The sequence below is a fragment of the Pteropus vampyrus genome, unplaced genomic scaffold (assembly GCF_000151845.1).
Source record: "Pteropus vampyrus isolate Shadow unplaced genomic scaffold, Pvam_2.0 Scaffold19, whole genome shotgun sequence".
NCBI classification, from domain to species: domain Eukaryota; kingdom Metazoa; phylum Chordata; class Mammalia; order Chiroptera; family Pteropodidae; genus Pteropus; species Pteropus vampyrus.
In genome coordinates, this window is record NW_011888800.1 from 11,112,773 (window position 1) to 11,122,062 (window position 9,290).

The following is a 9,290-nucleotide window of genomic DNA, read 5'->3' on the forward strand; positions in this document are numbered from 1 at the left end:
TACAGAGAATAAAATGTGATATATATCCAAAAACTTTTATGACAGTCCTGCAAAACTTAAGAAAACACAGGAGATGAGCAAATTAAATACACAAAACATTGTGTCAACATATGTTTAATTCACAAATGAATATCTCTGGAAAATGAATGCTGCTTTAAGCATTCAATTTGATAATGTACCACACGATGATTTCACAAAACTTTCTGAATGGAAGTTGACACACAAATATCAATTGCAAGAGAAAAAAATTTGTAAGATAATGAATCTCTAAATGATCACTAGAATATCAGTGGAAGAGATCTGAAAATAATGGAAGCAGTTCCTGAGGATATTTTCTTCAGACAAACTGGGCAGAGACATGCAACTTTGGTTTATTCAAGTTATAGGTTTACAATTAGATTTACATTCACCTAAAGAAAAACTCACCTCTGAAGAGAGCCAGATAAACATGTTTAAAATAATAAGGACAGATTCCATATAAGAATTCTTTAAGATGAGTCTATGTATAAATAGTTTCTCAGAGAACCAATTCTGTATAGTTACAGATAATTAGAGATGTTTGTCCTTTTTATAAAAACTTTCTGAAAGTTTTCAAGTACTATAATAAAACAATCCTTTTATATCAGCGTTAAGATTTCTCCTATTTTTGATGTCTCCGCAGTAAAAAATGATAGTGGTGATGTCAGCTATCACCATCACCATTTACTTTAAGTCTAGCAAGAAAAAATAAAAATATAATAAAAATTAAAATTAAAAAGCATGAAGAACAGAGAGAGAAGTAGGTTATGACTTGCAAAGCAGCAGCACAAAGTATGTAAGGTTCCCCAAAAAGAGGATTCTTAGATGATCCCTCAGGTACAAATGTCATTAACTTCTTAACTCACAGAATTGCACAAATGCAATAGCAACACTTTTTTTAAATGTGAAGGCACACGATAATTTTTTACTTCTATCATAACATTTTAATAATGCCCTATTAGTATTAGTGTCCTTGTCAGAGACTCCTTATGAATTTTCAGCATAAAATGGAGCATAGTAATTACAGAGGAGTCATTAATCTATCAAGTAAATGGTAAGCAGTGTTCATTTCGTTCACATTTACTGTCACATCACAGTCCATAAAAATTACCAAGAAATCCAGACACTATCAAGTAAATTCTGACAAAATCTGTACCATGTCACAGTGAAAGGTTATACGTATGGAAGCCATGCTAAGATACCTTTGTTGGTATATGTGTGGTGAATATTGTATAGTGAAAACCTGTATAAAATTATTTTTATTAAAAATTCATGTAGCGGCCACGTAGTAAGAGATTTTTTATTACGTATTGTTTACACCTCAAAAAGACGGGAGGACCTAAGTTGAATTACTCATTTTGTTTGAGGATTACTTGTGTTTTGCTTTCAAGAAGCATTTAATATTTAACACAATTTTCTTACCTCTTATAATCTCAAACATGTTAATAATAATTTTCATCAGAAAAATACCATATATCCAAAGTCATAAAATTCAACACATTAAAACAAGGACGAAGATCCTTATGCCTAGAGAATTAGGGAAGCTCAGATACCCGCTCCCTCTCTTTCTGAAATTCAGAGCATTAATTTCTATGCATTAATCTTTTTGCTGTAGAGTACTGGGCATCATCATTATTTGATTTTAGAACCTAAGACTTAGTCCTATTGAATCATTTCTTTGTGTCTGGCTACTTTCAATGTTTGAGGGATTCATTAATGTTGTATGTGTTAATGTTTAGTTCCTTTTTGTCACTGAACAAACATATAAATATACCATGATTTGATTGTAAATTCTCCTGTTACTGGACACTTGATTGTTTATAGTTCTTGGCTATTATGAATAACATATAAAATTCTTGTACAGCTATTTTTGTGGATAGATGGTTTCATTTCTCTGTGATATATAACTGGGAGTGGATCTCCTGAGTCTTAGGGAATTTTCTAGCATATGGAAATGCTCTATGTCTTGATTGGGGTGGTAGTTAAGGAATGTCTCCATTTATCAACATTCATTCAATTGTACACTTAAGATCTACACATTTTATTTTTTATTTTATTAAATTTATTCAAGTGATACTGGTTAATAAAATTACATAAGTTTCAAGTGTACAATTCAATAATATGTCATATGTATACTGCATTGTGAGCTCACCACCAAAAGTTAAATTTCCTTCTGACACCATATATTTGACCCCCTTTACCCTTATCTTCATCTTTTTCTCTGGTAACCACTAAACTGTTGTCCATGTCCATAAGTCTCTGTGAGTTTGTCTTGTTTGTTTGTTGCTTTTAGTTTTATATCCAACATAGGAATGAGATCATATGGTTCTCAACTTTTTCTGTCTGACTTATTTTGCTTACTTAGCATGATAAACTCAACGGTGTTTTCTATTGTACTACAGCATTCAATTTGTTGTGATTTCAAGAGGAGATATAAAGAGGATCCCTCACATCGCCATACTTCCGAGGTCACTCTTACACATTTTAATGTATATAATTTCTTTTTAAAATATTTGGAATGTATTTCCCATTAGTTTACTCACCCATTAATAGCTTATTTATAATGGCAAAATTCAAGTACAACAAATTATCATCATTTATAGAGTAATTTATGTTATTTGTGGAGTTCTTATGTACATTATTATAATTTTGAATTTTAGTAGCAACTCTATTAGCTAACTATAGGAAATATTATCGCTCATTTGTGGACAAGGAAAGTGAAGCACCCAGACAAACAATAGTCTGACCAAGTCATATAACAATATGTATTAGGAGAGCTCAGTGTCCTTGGTCCAGTGGAGCCAAAATAATCAATACTTCACAGAGCTGTTTTTATGGAAATCCTTCTGCATAATGTTTAAAACATTTCCCAAGTGAACAGTTTTCAAAAAAAAAAAAGCTTCTAATTATAACCTAATGTACTGTTAACTTTGAACTAGATGCAATGGTGGGAGACATTGCCCTTTAATGATTATCTACATGTATTTAAAGTTAACAACCTCATTTACTTCTTTGTTCACTGAGGTAGTGCTGGAACAGAAGAGATTTTGGACTTGCACACTCACCGTAGGTTCCATCTCATGAAACTTTTAGAATGCTGAGGTAGAACTGGTATGAGTTATTGGATTTACCAGACCAAAGAGAATAATAATATCCTTCCAGTACTAAAGCTGTGCTCAGAGCACATGCTCATCTTTAATACAAACAACACTTGATATAATTCCTTTATAAATCAGTTATATTATTGTATGGCTACCACTTTTAAATTAAATTTACTGAGGTGACACTGGTTAATAATATGTTTCAAGCGTATAATTCTATAATATATCATCCGTTTATTGCACTGTGTGTTCATCACCCAAAGTCTAGTCTCTCTCCAACATCCCCTTTACCCTCTTCATTCTGTCCCCATCCCCTACCATCTGGTAACCTTCTAACTGTTGTCTGTGTGTATGAGTTCATTTGGTTTGTTTGTTTATTTGTTGTTTTGTTTTATATTCCACACATGAGTGAAATTATATGGTTCTTGTCCTTTTCCATCTGACCTACTTCACTTACATGATATTGTCAAGATCCATCCATGTTGTCACAAATGGCAGTATTTCATCCTTTCTTATGGCTGAGTAGTATTCCATTGTATAAATGTACTACACCTTCTTTACCCAATAATCCATGAAAGGATACTTAAGTTGTTTCCATGGCTTGGCTACCATGAATAATGATGCAGTGAACATAGGGAAACACATATCTTTATGAATAAGTATTTTCGAATTTTTCCAGTAGATATCCAGAAGAGGGATTGCTGGGTCATATGGTAACTCTATATTTATCTATTATTTATTTATTTATTTATTTATTTATTTATTTATTTATTTATTGGAACGTTCATATTGTTTTCTATAGTGGCTATACCAATTTATAGTCTTACTAGCAATTTATGAGGGTTCCCCTTTCTCCACAGCCTCTCCAACACTTGTTATTTCTTGTCTTATTGATAATAGCCATTCTAACAGGTATGAGATGATATCTCATTGTGGTTTTGATCTGCATTTTCCTTATAGCTAGTGAAGTTGAGCATCTTTTCATATATCTGTCATTTGGATGTCTTCTTAGGGGAAGTGTCTGCTCAGGTCCTCTGTCCAGTTTTTAATTGGATTGTTTATTCTTTTGTTATTGAGCTGTATTTCTTTATATTTTAAAAATATCAGCCCCTTATCAGAAACAGCGTTTGCAAATGGCTTCTCCCATTTGGTTGGTTGCCTTTTTGTTTTGTAGATAGTTTCTTTTGCTATGCAGAAGTTTTTTGGTTTGATGTAGTCTCATTAATTTATCTTTGCTTTTACTTCCCTTGCCTTTGGGATAAAGTTCATAAAAGCCTCTCTGAAACCAGAGTCCAAAAGTTTAGTACCTAGGTTTTCTACTATGTACTTTGTTGAGTCGGGCCTTATATTTAAGCTTTTAATCCATTTTGAGTTAATATTTGTGTATGGTGTTAAATAGCAGTGTAGATTCATTCTTTTCCATGTTGCTTTCCAATTTTCCCAACACCATTTATTGTTGAAGCTATCTTTTCTCCATTGTGCGTTTATGCTCCTTTATCAAAAATTAGTTGCCCATATACATGTGGGTTTATTTCTGAGCTCTTAATTCTGTCCCATTGGTCTATGTGTCTGTTTCTCTGCTTTATTATAGTTTTGTAGTATAATCTGAAGTCAGGGAGCGTGATAACTCTAGCTTTGTTCATTTTTTATCAGAATTGCTTTGGTTTTTTGAGGTCTTTTGTGGCTCTACACAAATTTGATGATTTTTTTTTTGTTCTATTTTTTTGAAAAATGCCATTGGCATTTTGATGAGCATTGCATGAAATCTGTATATCGTTTTAGGTAATACAGCCATTTTAACTATGTTAATTCTTCCAATCCATGAACACGAAATATCTTCCCATTTCTTTTTGTCTTCTTCAATTTCTTTCAACATAGTCTTGTAGTTTTCAGTGTATATATTCTTCACTTCCTTTGTTAAGTTTATGACTAGGTATTTTATTCTTTTTTTGTTGCAACTGCATATTAAATTGTTTTCTTCCTTTCTTTTTCTGATATTTGTTAGTATATAGGAATGCAATGGATTTTTGTACATTGATTGTGTATTCTGCAATTTACTGTATTTGTTTATTGTTTTTAATAGTTTTTTGGTGGCATCTTTAGGGTTTTTTTATATAGAGAATAACGTCATCTGCAAAAAGTGACAATTTTACTTCTTTATTCTAAATTTGGATGTCTTTTACTTCTTTCTATTGCTTGGTTGTTCTGGCTAGGAGTTTCAGTGCTATGTTGAATAACAGTGGTGAGACTGGGCATCCTTGCCTTGTTTCTAATCTTAGAGTAAATCTTTCAGTTTTTCATCATTGAATATGATATTAGCTGAAGTTCTGTCATATATGGCCTTTATTATGTTGAGTTTCTTTCTATATCCATTTTCTTGAGTGTTTTAATCATAAGTGGATGTTTCATCTTATAGAATGCTTTTCTGCAGCTATTGATATGATCGTATGATTTTTAATCCTTTATTTTGTTAATGTGGTTTATCACATTAATTGATTGCATGTTGAACTATTTTTACATACTTGGAATGAACCCCATTTGATCATGATGTATTATCTTTTCAATGTATTGTTGTATTTGATTTTCTACTGTTTTGGTTAGGATTTGTGCATCTATATTCATCAGAGATATTGGTCTGTAATTTTCTTTTTTGCGTGTTGTCCTGGTGTATGCATTTTTATATCATGTGAAGCTGTGCAAATGCATTATTCCTGCATCTTCCTCTCCTCTTTCTCTACCCTTCTCCCCTACACTCTGGATTGTTTTATGACTTACATGAAATAGTAGGATGTAATGAGGCAAATTATTTTCATATCCACATCATGACCCAAGGACATAATTATAGTTTCTTTCTTTTGTTTTTATAGAGTGGGTCTCACAGGAAATATTTGAAACAGTGACTCATGACCTCTTTTCATACCCTTATTAGTACTGGAATAATAATTTTGAGATAGGCTTGGAAGTCCCCTCTGATGTCCTCTAATTGAAGATAAATATGGTAAGAGATGGAGAATATGCAGAACACAGATCAGCAAATATATTAAAAAGAATTGTAACATTTTTTAGAAAGCTATTAAAGGAGAGCTAAGTAAATGGAGTTATATGCCATGTTTAGAGATCAAAACACTCATTATTTTAAAACTGGCAATTTTTCCTAACTTAACCAATAAAGTAGATGCAATCCCAATAGGCTTTTCAAAAAATTAAACTTAAAACATAATTATAAAATTTATATTGATAAGGCCAATTATGGGCAAGATATACCTAAAGAAAAAGTTTGTGGGGCATGTTCTAACAGCAGTTTTTAAGACAGTGTGATATTAATCAATGATAAACTGACCAACAAAGCAAAATAGAGATCTCAGAAATAGACTCACATATGTATGGATATTTGATATAAATAATCAATGTCATTTACTTTTGAAATGTGGGTTCTTTAATATTTGTTGCTAGGAAAACTGGTTATCCTTGCAGAAAAAGATAATTGATTAAATCTCTAACTAAAGTCATACACATAAGATCAATTCTAGGTAGTTGAAATAATAACGGAAGGGGAAACTCTGAAGTTTTTGCAAATCTTTATAAGGCATCCTTAAGTTTTCAGGTTAGAAAGTTTTCTTTAGAAAGATTACAAAAAGAAAAATATTTCTAAATTTGACCATATTAAAGTTAAAAATGCTTTTCACCAGAATTAATCATAAAAGTCAGCCACAAATTGAGAGAACATTTTAGAAAGCATATAATTTACAATGTATTAGTAAGCAAAATATATACAAGAATTTTACACAGAGTAAAAAAAGATCAAAAGAAAAAAATTTTTAAATGCACTTAAAGAAGAGGAAATGTTAATAGATACACACACACACAATCATATGTGTGTGTGTGTGTGTGTGTGTGTGTGTATATATATACACACACACACACACACAATGCTCAACCTTTTTAGATGTCAAGTAAATGTGAATTAAAATGACAATGATGCCCAATATACTGGCAATAAATAAACAAATTTAGATATAAATACAGGCTGGTCAAGTTGTAGAATAGAAACTCTCATATACTATGTACAGTAATACAAATTGGTACAATCTTTAGAAAATTATTTGGAATTACCTTATAAATATGAAGCCTAACATTTATTTAAAATTTCATACCTATATACATTCCTTGTAAAAAAAAATATGTTTATGTGCTACTGGAGACATGTTCATGTCTGCACTATTCATAATAGCTAAAACTGGGAGCATTCCAATGTCATTGGGAGTAGACTAGGTACACTGTTGTATATACATACAAAGAAATACAATGTAGCAATAAACAGAATAACCTAAAAATGAACATGTCATCATGGGTGATTCTCAAAGTTATGACAAGGCATAAAAAAACAAGTCACAAAAGAACATGTCCTATACGTTTATTTACACAAAGTGAAAAGAAAAACAGTCAAAATTTCAAAATGTCTTGGAACATGACATATACAGTGAACCTATGAAGAAAAGCAATGGAAGGATGGATAGAGATCTGTTTGTGGAACAGGCAGATAGAACTTATGCACTAGTCACTTCCTTGTCTTTCTCATGCTAAAGTTGATAGTGTTAATTTGATTATATTTTTAAATTATTCACCTATTTTACACTTTAGTCTACTTTTATATCTTTGATGTGTTATTAAATAGAAACAAATATGAAACATGACAATGTTACAAGTTTCTATGGAGATTCTCATTTGAAGATAATGATAATACAGTAGTCCCCTCCTTATCCGCGGGAGATACATTCCAAGACCCCCCAGTGGACCTGAAACCACAGATAGTAATGAACCCTATATTTTCCCACATACTTACATACGTACCTATGATAAAGTTTAATTTATATATTAGGCACAACAAGAGATTACCAATACCTAATAATAAAATAGAACAATTAAAACAACATACTGCAATAAAAGTTATGTGAATCTCTCTCTCTCAAAATATCTTATTGTGCTGTATGTACAACATGGATATGCTGGACAAAGTGATGATTTATGTCCCAGGCAGGACGGAGCAGATCAGCAGGAAATTTTATCCTGCTACTCAGAATGGCATGCAATTTAAAACTTAGGAATTGTTTATTTCTGGAATTTTCCATTTAATATTTTTGGACTGCAGGTGACCAAACATAATTGAAACGGCAGAAAGTGAAACTGTGGTTAAAGAGGGACTAGTTTAATTTGACAATCTCTACTTCTCTTTTTGGAATTGTCCAAAGGCAACAAGAAAAAATTTTTGAATTACACATTCCACTTGCTATGTAACAAGGACACAGGTAAAACCTTAAAGCCTCATAGAGAAGAAAGTGATTCCACGTGCAGTACAGAAAGAGCAGGGGTTTCTTGGAAGAATGAGGAGAGCAAACACTGAGGCTACCGATATCGGACAAACCAGCAACCTACACTTCTCACTAAGTGAAAGGCACATCCTATGCATAAATCCTAATTTTTTTCCTTGTAAAGGCAGAAAAGGGGTACAATTTCTGGGATCTGAAAGTTTCCTGAATGAATTTTGATTCTGAGATGCACAGAAAATAGGACTAAATAAAAGTCAGACAGAATAGCCATGTTTTCATGTAGTAGTCTGCCTCAGTGGCCTCAAGGGAGAAAGAAGCCATTGCATTGAGAAATACCCCAGGACTACCTATCACCATTCAGTGGTGAGAAATTGAGACCATATGAATTCACACACAAAACTTGGAAATGAAGGAAATTCCAGCAAATCAACTTTCTTTTGAACAAACATTTAAGAAATACCTGATTTAAGAGGGGATGAAAGAGTACCTGAGACTTAAATGATTAATCAAAAAGGAAACAGCAGAAAATCTGCACAACTATACTACAAGAAAAGGAAGAAAAAACTTAAAGAAGATGAAAATTATGATTAAATTTCACCATGAATTTTTAAAAAATCAACCAAGCCACTGCTTCTGTGAAACAAAGTACAGAAATTCAGAAAAGTGATTGCCAACTTCAATAAGAGCTTAACGTTAAATAGACAGCATTCAGAATAGAAGTGTAAGATAAATATAAACCATTACAGAAGTAAAGGTAAATATGGATTACAAAAATAAGAAACAATGTTAAAAACACAGAAATGATCATAAATTATAGAAATAAAAATGTGAGGTGAATAAAATA